The sequence below is a fragment of the Molothrus ater genome, chromosome 16 (assembly GCF_012460135.2).
Source record: "Molothrus ater isolate BHLD 08-10-18 breed brown headed cowbird chromosome 16, BPBGC_Mater_1.1, whole genome shotgun sequence".
NCBI classification, from domain to species: domain Eukaryota; kingdom Metazoa; phylum Chordata; class Aves; order Passeriformes; family Icteridae; genus Molothrus; species Molothrus ater.
In genome coordinates this window covers 5,458,690-5,475,058 of record NC_050493.2, presented here as the reverse complement: position 1 = coordinate 5,475,058, position 16,369 = coordinate 5,458,690, and the positions used below count along the sequence as shown (strand labels likewise).

Sequence of the window (16,369 nt, the reverse complement as noted above, 5' to 3'; positions counted from 1 at the left end):
AGCTGTCCCTTTACTTCCCTGAATGTGACTTAAATTTGCATGGAACTATGAACAGAACAGCTGCTCCTTCTTTGCCTGGATTTGTGGCTGATTTATTTTTGTTCTTGAGAAGTGAGGCCAGCCAGAGACTGTGATGAGCCAGCCATTACTGCAGGGTTTTACAGCCACCAGAGTTGGTGTTGGGCATTTCCACCTGTGTGGCACATCACAAAGTCATGGTAGCTATGGAAATGCCTTTCTCTTAGGACCAAGACCACATAAAAATAGTAACAGTTTGTCTTTCTATTTACTATTCTCCATCAAACTATGAAACTAAAATTGCAAGCAAAATACTGGTTTCACTGTTTGTTTTTCTTGGGCTCTTAAATGCCAACCACAAGATGTCAAACAGAGGGCAGAGAGAGGCCAAGGAGAGCAGGGGAGCTGGGGAGCCCTGACTGGAAAATGTGGTAGTAACAACCATATCTGGTGCTAATAGCAGACAAAAAGTGCATCAGAATGAGATCAGATCTTTTACAGACCAGATCTGTATCTCTCAGTAAAACTTTAATACAAAAAAGAATGAAATGGCACAGACAGCTATCTTAAAACATTTTTCCCTGATTAAGTATTCTACTTACCTCAAAATTCAGTCATAATTAAGTACCATTGAACAAGTTAATCTTTCTTTTTAGGGGAGAACTCATCTACTCTTATTAAAGTTTGCCTTTCTCTACAAATATTACTGTTCCATCATTAATCTCAGCTCAAACCTCTTTAATTCCTTACATATGCCTGTTTATTTTTTTTTTCCTACTGCAATACATATGGAAATTAGTGTTTTACTTATTTTTCCTTCTCCTTTAGATAAGTTGGATCTTATCTAAAGATACACTGAAATAGTGGTTATAAATTTTGAGTGGACAGATATATTACATTCCTTATAATGCAATAAAATATAATTCTCTATATTTTTTCCCCTTGACATGCAAAGGAGCAAACACATACTCAGTAAAGTGAATTAATGTGACACTGTGTGCCAAACCCACCACTTTTAACAGTAACAAATTGAAATGACATTTATCATGGTTTCACATTACAGAACAAATATTTCATATTGGGACTGTTACATGTCAGTTTTAACCCACCAAGCATGACATTTTTAATGAGGAGAAGGAAGTTATGGGTATATTTTTAGATCAATCTACAGCTTTTATTTAGGATCTTAAATTCACATCACAAGTAACCATCAGCCCCACTGTGAGGCATTACAGCATCAAATACCATGAACAAATATGTTACAGATTTTCTAATCACTGGATGAAAACACTGGGTATTGTAAATGCTACACAGAGATGGTATAGGGAGATGCAAGACAAAAAAAAATGAAAGTGATCTCTATTTACCACATTTGATTAAATTTTGTTTTCGTGTCTTTTAATCACCTAGAAGTAACTGCTTCACCTTTTCTTTTTTTTTTTTCCTTTTCTCCTCCCAGTGGCTCCATCTCAGACTGACATTCTCCTGGGCTGCACCTCATGTAAGTAGAGCTGTAGCAATACAGTGTGATTATTACTGTGCATGCTTATTTCATCCATGTAAAACTGTGAAAATATTCACCAAAACTGGGACTTCTAGACCTGGTATTTACTTCTGTAAAAAGGTACTGGATTACCAAGACTGAAGACGTAGCTAAGATAAACGGTATTAACTCTCAGATTGTCCTTCTCAAAGATCACAAAGCTGCCATCTAAACAGTCTCATAAAGTTACATTCAATTTACTGCATCTTTCTAAGTTTGTGAAATCTGGACTCTGTGGCAGTGTCCCATCATCCTTGATGCACTCCAGGGCTCTCTGCCAGGCAGGGCAACCTCTGGAGAAAACAGACGGGAGGCACATCAGAAGGTTTCATTGGCACTACTGCTGCAAACTGCTTCCCAGGGCATGTGAAGCAGGCATGGAGGCTGCACTGCCTTCCTCAGAGAGCATCCTGACAGTTCAACGTGCCTTGGAAGCCCACAGCCCCTGAGAATGAGTGTCACGAACAAGGGCTGAGCACGAGAAGGGAAAAGGCAAAGCCAAAGCCAATCCCTTGTTGGCTCAGCAGGGAAGATGCACCTTTAGGAAAGACTTCTAATCTAAACTTCATCTGTTTAGACTTAAAGGACAGACAGAAAACTTCATCTTGTCTTCTTCAAGAGGCCAATTAATTCCATTCATGTGAGCACTTATGGTGCAAACACCAATACTCTGGGGGGGTATTTGCACACAACAAAAGAACATTCCTGGGTACAAGGGGTGGCACCTGCTCAGTGTGGGGAGGAACAGGGGACTTGTACAGCCCAGTATAATGAGCAAAGGATGAGAAGCCAGAAATGATTTAATGCTAATTCCAGCTCTGCCAGTACCAGCTGCTGTTCTGTTACTCTCAGCAGGTCACCTCATCTTTTTCATATTCTCCTATGTACAATAAACATTTTGGTGCCCAGTGCCCAACTCCCAGTTTAACATTCTAGTTAAATGCACTGCCTCTCTTTACTTTGATAAAGTACAGTCAGCATCAATAGTAATACTTCTTAAAAATATCTTTCCAACTATTGTGAAACAGGAGCTGACTGTTTATGGAGTACTTATTTTTTATGTCAGTTTACCATAGGGCCTCTTCACCCACAGGCTTACAGCTGGAGGCCCCAAGGCATTTTTTGGGAGTGGAAACTTTTTGAGTTCAGCTCTTAACAAATTTCCAGCCTGCAGTATGTTTTTCATTAGTCTACATGGTGTTATAATAAATGATGCACTTCCTCTTTCATTTTATGATTTTTTTCTTTAAACATGCAACAATTTTTCTGTGTCTGTTTTTTATTACTTTCAATATACTCAACCACACTAATCTTAGAGACTGTGTATAAAAACAGAAAGGATATATTGAATAAGATATCAGCTACAGCAAGACAAGCTTTTCAGCTTAAATTCCTCACTGAAGGCCAGTCATAAACCCATTATATGCATGCAGCTCCATGGGCAACCACTACTTTAGAGGCTATTGTTAAAAAAAAAGTTACCCTAAAACCTAGAGTTAGTGTAGAAGAGGCTCCTCCAACATACTCACCTGCGAGGGACTCAGCTACAAAAGTCTGATCCCACTGGCAATTCTCTACTACAGGTCCCACTGTGTGTCTGCCTGCTTTAAATATATTTTTTATATAGTTGATACACACACTTAAGACAGCCTTCCTTCTATATCTTTCCTTCTCTCTGTAATTTTTAATAAGAATGTATTCCTGGAGGCTGACAGCACCAGGAAATCCAGGCTATGCCAACAAGAAGAGATTCCAGTCAAACATCATCATGTCTGGCATACTGTGTTTCATTTACAAATCTTTGATTTCTAAATGAATGGCAGTTCAAAGTACACATGAAACACAGATACTTTCTGCTTATGTACACAGAGATTGTTAGAGATTAAACCACTTTTAATTAAAGACTTAAGCAGGTGTCAGTTCATGGTACTCTCTGAATTTGGTTTAAGAAGATGTATGTTCCAAAGTTACCCAGCAGCACATTAAATATAAGCAGAATCAAAGAAACTTTCCTAAACAAAGCCAAGAAAAGCTACTTTGTAAGAGGGTTTGAAGTTTGCTGCTACTGATCTGTCATTTATGGAAGGTCACATACTTGGGAAACATTTTAGAACACTTAAAAAATAAACAAACCCCCAGCAAACAGCCCCGTGAGACAGAGCCCCGGGCCACACAAGATGTGTTCGTTCCAGTGGGGTTTTGCTGTGCCTCTGTTTATGCATCTAACTACCCAGAGTTAATTTGCAGTACCAAGGCCCAAACCAGACAATTTAAGAGCATTCTGGACTCAAATAACAAAGAGTTTAAACATGGAAATGGAACTACTTCCAAGTAGTTTTTCTCTATGTCATGCTTCAGAGGGAGAGCAATATGAGTGCCACCCTGTTTCATCATTACTCAAAGATTCTTCATTTCTTTTTTTTAAAAGAAAATCCAAAGATTAATTTAAAGTCATCTGATGAAAATACCTTAATATTTACCTTCATATTTTGTTGTAATATATAGTGAATTCAAGCGATTTCAAAAGTTATCCTGGATGCTTCTCATTTCAAGATGTTAAATATTGGCTCTCAGAAATTTCCATTACACATTGTCTGACAATATTTGCTGCTCTGGAGTACATGAACTGACTTTTAATTCTTACAGAGGTAATGATAATAAAGTTTGTAGAAGCTGGGCATAGGTGACATTTTAGAATTTCGTATTTATTGCAAGTTCCCTCCTTTCCAGGTCTATAAAGTAAGTGCAAAAAATGGTTAGAACTGCCAAATGTATAAATTCTCTCAATCCTTTCATCAGTTATAGCTATTCTCAGGCTGGTCTCCTAATCACCCTTTAAAAATGAGGGCACCAGGACATCTTGGCAGCAGTGTTACAGCTGACACCTGAGGACAGTAAAGGAGCACACCTGTAATCCTGGGATTTTATTACCAGTAAATCAAAAGCTGAAGTCCCAAACCCAAGAGCAGGCCATTATAGAGCTGTGGGGGAGGCAGAGCCAGGATCCACCAGCTGGCAGTCAGGGCGATGCAGGACAAGCAGGGCACAAAGACCAGAACAAAGGCTGCTGACCAGCCAGGGCTGTCATCTGCAGCAGTGAGATACCAGACTCACCCCAAATGCTGCTTTAGGGCAGCCACAGCACAGCTGCAAAGGCAGAGTTCAAAGTGGCACAGGATGGTTAACATGAAAGCACAATTTTTGGAGCTTCAACTGATCCCAAAGGGAAGACTGAGCACTCTTGTACAAACCAGCTTTCCCTTTTGCAGTTACCTTCCCCTACTTCTTTACTTTATTACAATATTGCATACAGAGAAATCTGACAAATAAAAAATGGTAGAAACCAAGATTTGACTGCTTCAGCAATAAGTTACAAATCTGGAGTAACCATGAAGGCTCAAATTACAAAATATCCACCAGTGCAACCAAGAGTTACACATGGCTCCTGAATTTATCAATTTGGCTGCAGACAGTGTAAGGAATCTCCCTTAGCCAGGAAGGAAAAATGCCTAAATTCAGGTGAGATTCTTTTGTGCAGCTATGGCAGGCACAGGTTACAAAGTGGGGCTTTGTATGGCTGCTCCACCTCCAGCTTTATTTGCTGGGAGCTGGTTATGTAACTAACACAAAAGAAAATAACCATTTCTGGGTTGTTTTCCTTTGCAAGCCCTGGGCTGCCAGGAGGAACTGAGAGAATTCAAAAGCAGCTTCCCTTCTGTTGCTCTTTTGGGTGTTTCTCTTTGAAGTGGCACCCTGAGTGGCTGCTCATTCACCAGTTTTGTAGGTAGCCTTAAAGAAATACTTTCCACCCTTCAAGCTTAAGTACAGAAACATACAATTAATTAAACCAAGTTAGTGGTGTTATTATTTCAGCCTTTTATTTCTACTTGGTGTCAGACTCTTAAGACGAAAGGACTCTTTGTAGTAGGATTTCAGACACTCTGGGGAAAATGATGAACTTTAAGACTGATCTGATCTGATCTGGTTCGTGCAAGACATGAACAATCTAAGGAAATCATTTAGCTACTGCTTAAAGGAAAATTCATTCTAAAATCCAGAAACAGCCAAACTTTGCAGCGTTATTGTGCTGTATTTAACGGATTATTTAACCCTTTGTTTTGACACGCTGGTTTTTAATCACTTTTTCTCATCAAAAGAAGACTCAGCATAAAATATGGAATTTATGCAGAGTAGATTTCCTGGCTAGGAAATCTTTGGTAACAGATAAATGAACCACTAACCTGCCAAATGGCTCTAATGCACAAAAATTGCATCTATTGCTGCTTACAACTGTAGTGGCCAAACACCCCACTACTGGTTTCCAAACATTTTCCTGGTGTGAAATGTTTGTAAACCAATCTCTTTCACTGGTGCCAAACTCCAGGAACATTCTCCAGGATGGTTTTAGTCCTTAAATTAAAAAAAAATCCCACATTATGAAGAATTACTATGCAGAAAAGATCTCAGTGAATCCACCTTACCATAATGGCTCACTCCCATTTCCACACACTGTGTATGTTGTTTATTTTCATTCTTTGAGCATGGGATTTTACAGCCATAATTATCTCATTTTCTCATAGTACAAACAGTCCAATTTTCATTCATTAAGGTCAACATTTTCATTGTATTCCTCCTCTGTTTTTTTCTTCCCTTTAAAATTTGCTATGAACAATAAATACAATAGATTTATGCCATCAAAATATCTCTTGGGGTAGAGATTTATTCATAAATTTGTTTTTTCACATGAGCGTAGATCAAAAGTGGCAACAGTAAAATGAACAGCTAGAGGAAATTATGTTTTAACTCCTCAATCTTCAAGCTCATCTTCAAAGATTTTTGTCCAACAATTTTCTCCAAAATCTGGAAGGCTTCAAGAAGTAATGTGCAGTCAAGCAGATTTTAGAAGCTGGTAGCACTTCATGGTCAGCTGACTGTGAAATCCTACTCACTACCACAGTCTGGAGCTTGCAAACTTGGTGCTTTACAACTTCTTTAAAGGGTTGAAGGGTGGGGAGACTGCAGCCAAGAATTTATTAAGGAAGACAGTAATACTCTGGACTTTTTCCTTTGCTTGTGCTTTCTCCTGCTTCTCCTGTGCTGCAAAGTGAGCAGCAGTGCCTTCAGCCAGTCCTGTAAGCTTCACAAAACACACCCAGAGGGTTAAAACCCTTCCTCCCTCCCCACCACCTGAGGTCTGCAGAGGAAAGAGCTGCTGCAAGCCTGGTAACAGGAAAAGGTCAGGAGCTGTGTACTATATCCTGTAGGTTTGGATTAGCCCACAATAGATAAATAAACTGATCTGATGTCTAATGACATTTTCAAACAGTAGCTAATAAAATTAGCCAAAGTATGCAGAGTCAAAAGATGCACACAGACACACCAAAGAACATCTCTAATACATCCACACAAGCCATGACCTAATGGAATTTCAGCAGTTTGGCCACACCAATCAGGGTCAGATATAAAGGAACTCAAGTTAAAAAACCTGCTGACTAGAAAAGACAAATATTCCTGCCTTGCCCATTATTATTACCACTCCTACTGATATGCAACTATCAGGTTTTTTGCACAGACCCATGTTTTTGAAACAGAATCATGGTCTTTTCTAAATAAAGTAAAAGGCATCCTACTGACATGAACCACAAGCTTGGAATACTTTGGGAGAGCTTCTATGAATTAACAGGGTTAGCAGGTCTGAGGGATTTTCAGTAAAAATCACATGAGGATCCTGGGTCATGTCAGCAGAGGAAGGAGCTGTGCAGGAGGAGGTTCCCACTCCTGTAATGATGGAGCTGGCACAAGGAGGGTAACCCTGAGCTGCCTCAGCTGCTCAGTGCCCCTCAGAACGAGCTCCTCTCCTGTCCCACCTGGACACCAAAAGGTGCCTCTCACTTTCTGGTGGCCCTCAGCAAAAAATAAGCTGTGCTAGGGCTGTGAAACATCCAGCTTCCACAGCCAGTTTCACCAGAGCTCATCTGGAACGGCCCTCAGGGAGAGCTGGGTGAATTCCTCAAACCAGAGACGCTGGTTCTGAGGAATGAATGTATGATTAATGGGATTGCAGCACTGGTACAGTTGTGGTCGCCTTTTTAAAGCTTTCCATCAAAGTTCTTGCAACCTGAAATACTGTAGCAGATGAAAAATGAAAGGGACTCAAAGCTGTGCCCATATAAAAGGCAGTGCTAAAGCAACTAATCTAAAATGTGCAAATAAGTCTTGCTTACCTCAGCTGATTTGCACATTCACTTTCATTTTTTTATGTAATTACCAAAGCATTTTCAGACTTGTTATGACCAAATATGAACTTGCTGAATATTCACACTAAGATGAAACAGAAATAAACAGTATTGAATGAATCCCATTAATACTACACCTTGCTTTACCCTTGAAACAGTAATACAGAAAATGAGAAGGAATGTCAGTGGGGATTGGCTTCAGTCTGTGCAATGAACCAGGAGATCTTTGCTCAGAGTCTCTCTATCAGAAACCACAACTGCTTGCATTCCTTTGAAGGTACCAGCTTAAGATAAAAGTATACTGAGGAATATTTGTGATAATCCTTTAAATGAATAACCACTCTTTATAGACACTCTGCACATGGGTATGAAGGGCTGAAACACACACACAGTAATTCACTAATATTATAGTGATGCTTCAATGAAACCACTTCAGCTCATAAAAATAATGCTCTGGCAACCACAGTCCTGAATAACAACTTTCACTTTAACTTTGTGATTTGTTTAATCCACCTGAATCACTGACTCTGCCTAAGTTACTGCACAGAGCACTCCTGGAAGGTGAACTTCCAGAAGTCATTATAATGTCGAACAAAATTGAACAGAACTTTGTTTTGGTCTTATTTAGCCTCTGTAAGTAAAAACTACTACCAGAATTTTCTATCAGTTATATGTAGCAGCATGTTAGGGACATCAGCACCTTAAACATATGACTTAAACATCTGAATCAGTACAGATTATTCTGTAAACAAAAATCTGCACTGTTTTTATCCCATTTTCATATGACCAAAGTTACCTGTAATTATGAACTTCAGGGCTGTGCATTAACTTTATAGAACCATCAGCCATGAGAGAGATAATTGGGGTAAGATGAACAGAGAACTGCCATATTTAATTCGGTGTATGAATCAACCCAAAAGCATTGAACAGTACACTGCATCTGAAAATTAATCTTGTGAGGAGGCCTCCAAGGTTTCTGTGATCCCTGCTGCTTAATGGTGACAAAAAAAAACTGCATTATGTTCTCTCTGTGTGTTTCATGCTCACACCGGACACCTGTCCAGCTGAACCTCTACCCTGTGCCCAGCAAAAACACCTGGCTTGTGCTTTAAGGTGTTTTAGGTCTGTGCTAATTTTCCTGGCAGGTCACAGAAGAGGCTCCACCTTCACTGAGGTTTGTGCTTGCTGACTTTGCAATGAGGCAGAGTTAAAAAATAAGTCGCTAAAGTAAACCTCAACATTTCCCTCAGTCCCCTTGCAGCTGTGTGGCCAGGACCAAGTCTCAGCACAAAACCCCATCCACAGATCTGCCCATGTATTCTTCAGTCATTTTAGGGTTAATCTCCTTTATGGCTGATAAGTAGAAGTGTATCTTAAACTTTACTGCTCTGGGGAGGCCAGAAAACACAAGAAATATCTAAAAATGTTCTGTAAGTATGGATATTGTTGAAATGTGCTTTATGGTCAAAGCACAACAATCTCCTCTTCCCCACAAGTTCCCCAAGTAACTCCAGGTGATCAATTACCACTTGTTACTACAAGCTGCAGTCACACAGCATCATTGTGTCAGGGATTCTGTATCTCTACACTCAAACAAACCTTGTAGAAAGTCTGCTGGACAAACCCAGCCAGGAAAATGGAAGAAGTATTAGGTTATGGGCACTGCAGCCTGAAAGAAGTGATGGACTGGCAGGGCCTATGAGAGCAAGCAGTTGCCTCTATAAAACCAGGAGAGCAGCAGACTCGAAGGAGCCACACTATTACCTCCTGCTCTCCCTGGAGACCAAAGGAGTGCTGTTCCATCTCCCAATCTCTGCATTTTTGTCCTGCAAAAAGCTGATACGCTAAACTTTATGAGGTCTGAATTTCAAAAGGAAAGCACACTTCCCCTTCAATTCCATGCCCAACTGTCACTGGTATTATCAAATATAAATCAACAACACAGCTTGGGTTTCCTTCTTCGTGTTTCAAAATACAAACCATACATAACGGCTTAACCAAATGAGTGATAAGTATGAAATATTACAAGCATAAAAAAAGGAAAAGTCATAATCCTGGGCTGCCCCACACTGTCTCCTCAAAGAAATACTACTTCAGAGATTAAAGAAGTGCTTGTTTATTTAACAATTTGACCAATCTCCAACAATGGAAAATCTAATGGAAAATACTTACAGGGGACCTACTAGCAGAGGTGCTGCGTGACAGACATTGTAAATAGAGACTTGGGGGGGGTTAACTTTAATATAAACAATAGAAGCTTAGCCAAAAGGAACAAAAAATAACTGAACTAAGCAAATACTTAGATCATAAATACCAACACTTAGAATGTTCTCAGGTGTTAACCTTAGAGCCTGTGTTGGAGTCCTGTGGTGAAGCTTTAGCTTCTAAGAAACTGCAAAATTAAAAATAAGCAACTAATGGTATAAAATAACAAAACACATTTATATTACATACACTAAAGAAGAGTCAGATACTAACATGAAAGCCAAGTTCTTCGTTCATTTTATGGGTCAACTCCTTTATGGTTATTAAGTAAAATCATGTATTCAACTTTACTGCTTTGGGGAGGAAGGAAAACACATAAATTATTTCTTCATCACAGTTTAAAAAGGCAAATTATTTAAGGACTATTTGTATTCAAGCTAAATAGTTGGAATCATGATGTTACAGGCTTTTTATTCAAATGCGAAGAATTTACATTTACCTACCACTTCATTAAAGTCAGATGATAGAGCTGCACCATTTTCCTTACATTATTCTTTTTCCCCCCAATTAAAATGTTTCTTCCAAATGCATAAAAGAATTCTGAGGCTTACAGTATTTTTTAAAGCTCACACTGGCTCTTTTTCAAGTCTAATGTTGGTTACTGTCTAAATCTCCAGAGGCCAAGTGGGTGTAGGAGGGTGTTGGTGAACAGCACTGTGTTTCCGAGGTAGGGGGGGGTGAGACTCCCGGTATACACAGCTGTGATGAGCAGCTCTGAAGAAAATCACATCTCACTAACATAATATTTTTGTCAGCTTGGCTCATTCTGGCCATGACTCTGTTAATGTGCACAGAGTAGCTGCTCTGATGGTCAAAACCTTTTCCGGTACCAAAGCTCTCTGGGTTTGATGCAGCCGCTGTTTGTCTCCCATTACGCAACAACACCAAAGACTGAACTGTTCCCCGAACCGCAGTGTGTCCTTTCCCTCTGTCCTTTCCAAAAAAAAACCTCTCCAAACCCTTTCACAACCAGGGGCAGGGTACACAGCACCGTGCCTAGGGCAGGATCAGGCGCTGGTTTTGCCAGAGCTCCAATGAGAGCATGTGGCTGCAGCTTAGGGGATTATGAGCACGTATGTGCAGGGCAGTCACATGTGCCCACAGTGTCCAGTGCCACGCTGAGGGCACCGCGGCCGCAGCAGCTCCCAGGGTTTACTCTGCCCCAGAAAGGAGACACTGCACTCTCTGCTGAGCTCACTCACAAAAGGGACTGGCTTGATGGGCAAAATGTTTCTGCGACAGCAAGGCAGTGCCTCCCAGGTGAGATTTTAAGCAGTTCTCCTTTTAGATTGCTTTTGGTTTTTAAGAGCCTAGAAAGAATTTACATAAACGCATCTAAGCCTTGCATCAGTAGAAATGAATAGTGCCGTCATTAGAAAACAATGTTTGGGTTTTAGATAACAGTTCTTTAGGGAAAACATCACTGTTTGAATTTGCCACACTCCCACTTTTATCTGGTTGGCCAAAACAAAGTTATAGTTGCTTTTCTTGTGCATATCAATTTTCATGCACATTAGGCTTGATTTCTCACTGTTTCTTTAGGCAATAACTATGTGCTTTAATTTTTTTTTATTTATTGCTCTGAATATACAAGATCTTTATGTTTCTATATATTAAATCTAGAAGTATTACAGAAGTATAGCAGAGGAATTGATCAAAAGTTAATCCAATTAGTCTTTAAGAGAGAAAATAAGTTCTCTGTGAAAGTGTGATCCTTATGAATCTTTCATTCGTAGGATAGTAATGAACATGCAGCAAACCATACTGTGAAATATTACTGCAAAGCAGACAGACACAGCGGTAACTAATTAACTAATTAATCACAATTAAGTAGCATTTCCACTTATATTATAAAAGAAGGTAAGCCAAAGGCAAACTTCAAAGCACCAAAAATTTTCTAACTGCTTTCAGCAGACACTTTGAATAAGCAGAATGACTGCTGTCCTTTTAGCCTCCATAAGCATTTTTAACTACACTAATCACTGTGATTTTTGCAAATCTGTTTTCTACTGTATGTAGCAGAACACCTACTCTCCCTTAGGGCTCTGTCAGCCGAACTTAACTTTGTTCTGATAGAAATGCTAAAGCAGCATAAAAGGCAGCACCCTATTTGTCATGCCAGCATCACATCTGGCACGGGTTTGGTTGGCTCCATCATTTAAGTCTGAGCAGAAGTCCACGGATTTCTACACAAGTCAGACTGATTCTGAAGTGATGCAACAAAGTCAATCAAATGTCTGGTCAAAGTGATTCATGTAAACATCAGTGTTTGTGATTAGCACATCAGACTGATTAGTCTGAACTCCTGCATGCAGGATCTGAGTATCAGAATATTCTGCACATTTTCCACAACAGCCACAACAAGTAGAGCTCATTTAGGTGAAGACAGACCAGCAGCCTCCAGGGGCCTCCCTACGAACTGTGCTTTACTGTTCTCAGCACCCAGTGCCTTTGTGGGCTCTGTCAAAACAACCATTTATCAATCATTAGTAAGAAACTGGCTCTCTGACAAACTAATTACTCCTCAGGCTTCCACCCATTAGCACAGGAGGAAGCAGATTATACATTTATTTCTGTGGTGGGCTGACCTCAGCTGGGCACCAGGTACCCAGCAAAGCCACTCTCTCACTCCCCTCCATGGCTGGACAGGGAGAGAAAACAGGACTCAAGGCTCATGGGCTGAGAGAAGGAGAGGGAGAGATCACTCATCCATTACCATCCTGAAAAAAATAGACTCAACTTACAGAAAAATGAATTCATTAACCATCAAAGTAGAACAGGGTAATGAGAAATAAAACCGAACACCTTCCCAAAAGCTTGCCATGCAAACCCAATATATCAGGGCTCCTGCAGTAACAAAGGTGCTACAGAAGTCATTTTTGCTCCCTGAAGCTGGCAAGACTTACTAAAAACAGCATGTTACCTATAGAGGACACTAAGAAATCTCTATAAAAAGTCTGTCCAAATTTTTAGAGAGTTAATTGCTGTATGGCATGTGAATGGATACACTGCAGCTAATAAGCATTAGTACTTATTTCCATGTCATTAACATGGCTGTAATTCCAGGAATTTGTACAAATTCTAACCATGGCTTTCCAGAACATCATGGAATGGATGCAGTGTGGGCAGCAGATGGCTACTGGTAGTAGACTCCAGGTGTGACTTCACAGATGTTTTTGTAATGGGAAGCTTTAGGTTTAAAGAGTCCAGGTTTACAGAGGTCTCAGACTCCTTTACACATTTCTTCCCACAAAATTACTTTGGGTTTTTTTTTTTTTTTGCCCTTGGAAACATTTGTCCAGCCTCCTGTTGCCCTGGAAAAACAATACCCATTAAGAGTACCTAAGGAAGCATCCCCACCCACAGGTCTGTGGAAGGATGGCCAAGGACTCAAATGAAATCATCAAATACTTAAACCTGTCAAACTGTTTGTCAGCATCCCAGAACAGAACGTGCTTAGGGGTTACTTTGAAGTTTGATATATACATACAGCTGCAGTATGGAGTGGGGAGTCTTAGAAGAAATTGAGTTTATTGGTAGAACATTTTGGTGACTAAGGGATAAAAGCTCCTTGTCACTGATAAAGTAGAGCGGGGAGTGGCACATGGCAAGCAATAGATGGACAAATCAGAACTCATGCATGTCAGGAAGATCTCTCAAGCCCCTGGTAAATGAAAATTCTTATTCTAAATCTTGCCATCTAATAATAACCTACTTAGATCAGCATTAATATTATACTAGACCCCCTGGAATGTAAATTTATAGTATTTTATTCACACATTATAAATGGAATAAGATGTAATCAGTAATTATGCAAGTTCATCCAGAAGTCAGCTAGAAAATGCTATTTCCTTCACCAAGCAGTGAAAATTAAAAGCCACAGGAGTGTCAGGAACAAGATGTCTCAGACTTGCCAGCAATTAACAGAAAGATATGTTTATCTCCAGCGAATGTGACAAATTTTGAAGTCATTTCAGCCTTAGTACAACTCTGAGGGCTGATTTTTCCCTTCAAATTCAAACTAGTTTTATAATTCTTCTATATACTATCTGATAAGGAACTATGTCAATATTTCTGCTTTTACTGGAAACCCTGTGGTCAGGGTCTGTTCCACAAGAGTTTCCTCCCCAGCCAACGTGATGCTCTGGCTGATTAGGTCACCGAGTCAGCTCTCACCAGTGTGTCTAATAGGAAACAGCATTATGTTATAGTTTCCAGGAAAAGTACCATCTGTGCCTCCTGCCAGGCTCTGCAACTGGCACCAAAAGATCTCTGGGGAATGTTTCTGTACTGCCAAATTTCAGCAGAGTTCCCTGAGCACGGGTGAAGCTGACAAACAGCGGGGGAAGATAAGAACTGCAGTTTCCACCCTGCCAGCTCACAGGGCCAGCTCATTTACACAGTAATTCCAGCACAGGCCGTGCACCTTTTGACACTCTCTTCCTGGAATAAATTCAGTCAGCAAAGCCCAGAATTACCATAATTTGCATTCATTTTGATTGGTGAGAATCTGCCTTCTTTACTGGAATGATGCTGATTTACATGAACCAGAAGTACAAACATTCCTTACCTAGAACCTGGGCAATTCCAAAATGCTGGAAATGCAGAGATCCAGCACCTGCTCTCTGTGCAAATGACCTGTTTGCACTTATTAAAGACATTACCTAAACAAATTTTACCATAAAACTGTCTTTTATATTATCTCAAATATTAGAAAGGACTCAGCAGAAGTTTCTATGATATGATGATCTTTACATAAAAAACAGGAACAAGTAACTTTCATGAATTTTTTCCCACAAACCAATCTTAACTGACCTGTTGCTCTACAGTTTAAGTGGCTGTAGGCACTGGGGGCAAAACTTATATTTAAACATCAATGATTGCAAGTTATGAAAAATTTATTAACAAAATCACCCACTGAGTCTATTAAGTTCCTGAAGTCAGAATAAATGAATGAAATAGTTTGATTAAAAACTGTGGGATAAAGTCCCAGCTGCTCTGAGCATCAACATCACAACAGTAAAGATGCCTTCTGAAGGAGTCTGTACCCCTTGTTAAATCCACTGAGTTGCAGTACTTCATACTAAAAGAATCTGCAACTTACATTCAGTTTTAAACTGAAGGAATTTACTTGCTTGTGTACTCTCCCAGAAACTGAAATCTTCTCTATTTCTAAATTAATTTTTTTGGTTTCTTTGGCTCACCAGTTACAAGCAGCCTGAAAATTCTCACAAAGGTTAAATTTTTTTAGAAGTTTGTTTTCAGTGAAGCAGTTAAAAGAGTTAATACATATACATAACAACTTTCAGTCATCTTGACACTAAATGCTATTTAAGGTTGCTGGTACTTAGTTTTAAAGTGGGATAACTACATCAAAATCAGCTTCCAAGTGCTCTGAAAACATGGAGCAGAGCTGCAGCAGTGCTAACTGGCTGTTCAGCACTCTGAGTGGCGCCATCTACTCTGCTGATGCTTAAAAGCTGTCACTTCTTGTATTCCAACTGGTCAACTTTATAAAATCCAGAACTGGAAGCACCTTACGTAAGCTGATTTTCTAATACTGCACTCATTCTAATTATTCCTGATATTTAATACGCCATAAGTTCCTGGAAGTGAATAGGAATACTAGGAAAATTACTCAGGCTTTGTTTTGCATATAGCTTAATCTTTTTAAAAAGCATTATCTAGTGGGTATTAGAGCATCTCCAAATTGTATCTCATGGCATGTGTAAAGTCATTCTTCCTGATGGAATCCTCACCTTTAGAGCTGAAAAAAAATAAGGTATTTCACTTTTTGCAGTGATTAAGTCTTTAAGTACTAAAAGCTGCACTGTCCACTCTGTAGTGCATTCTTTCTCGCTGCACAGAAACATTTAAAAAGAAACAATATCTCATGTTTTCCATATAGAGGCTGTTACAGAATTCAGTGATAAAGCTAAGTCAGGAAGGGGTGGAGCAGCACCATCAGTGCCACTCATCCATGCTGGGACAGGGAGAACTTAACAAAACAATGCTGAGTTTGTGGAGTTAACCCGTGCAGAGCCTCCAGTGCAGCTGATCCCCAGCAGCTGCCAGGAGGGCACAGCCACTGCAACCCAGCTGCCACAGAGGCTGCATTGCAAAGAAATGAACAGCACAAAAAGGTAGGATTTACCTGGAGTGGGAGATGTGCCTGGCAGATAGCATCTGTGTCTGAAAAAGGGACTCCTTCCACATAAATCCTTAGGGGCTGCAGTGCTGGGCTATTTCCTCTCCACAGAACTTCCACCCCACGGTAGGTAGTTTTTACAACCTTCCAGAGCACCAC

General features: G+C 39.9%; 2 protein-coding genes across 2 annotated transcripts in view; one reads left to right on the top strand and one right to left on the bottom strand.

The window, feature by feature from the left end:
- Positions 1 to 16,369, bottom strand: part of C16H7orf50 (chromosome 16 C7orf50 homolog) — a 123,527-nt gene that overhangs the window by 54,660 nt on the left and 52,498 nt on the right. The gene's annotated exons all lie outside the window — the stretch shown is intronic.
- GPR146 (G protein-coupled receptor 146) overlaps positions 1 to 16,369 on the top strand; it is a 49,144-nt gene that overhangs the window by 20,871 nt on the left and 11,904 nt on the right. The window contains exon 2 of the mRNA XM_036392159.2: positions 1,478 to 1,519. The gene's annotated coding sequence lies outside the window, so the exon portion shown is untranslated. The remainder of the gene's footprint in view (positions 1 to 1,477; positions 1,520 to 16,369) is intronic.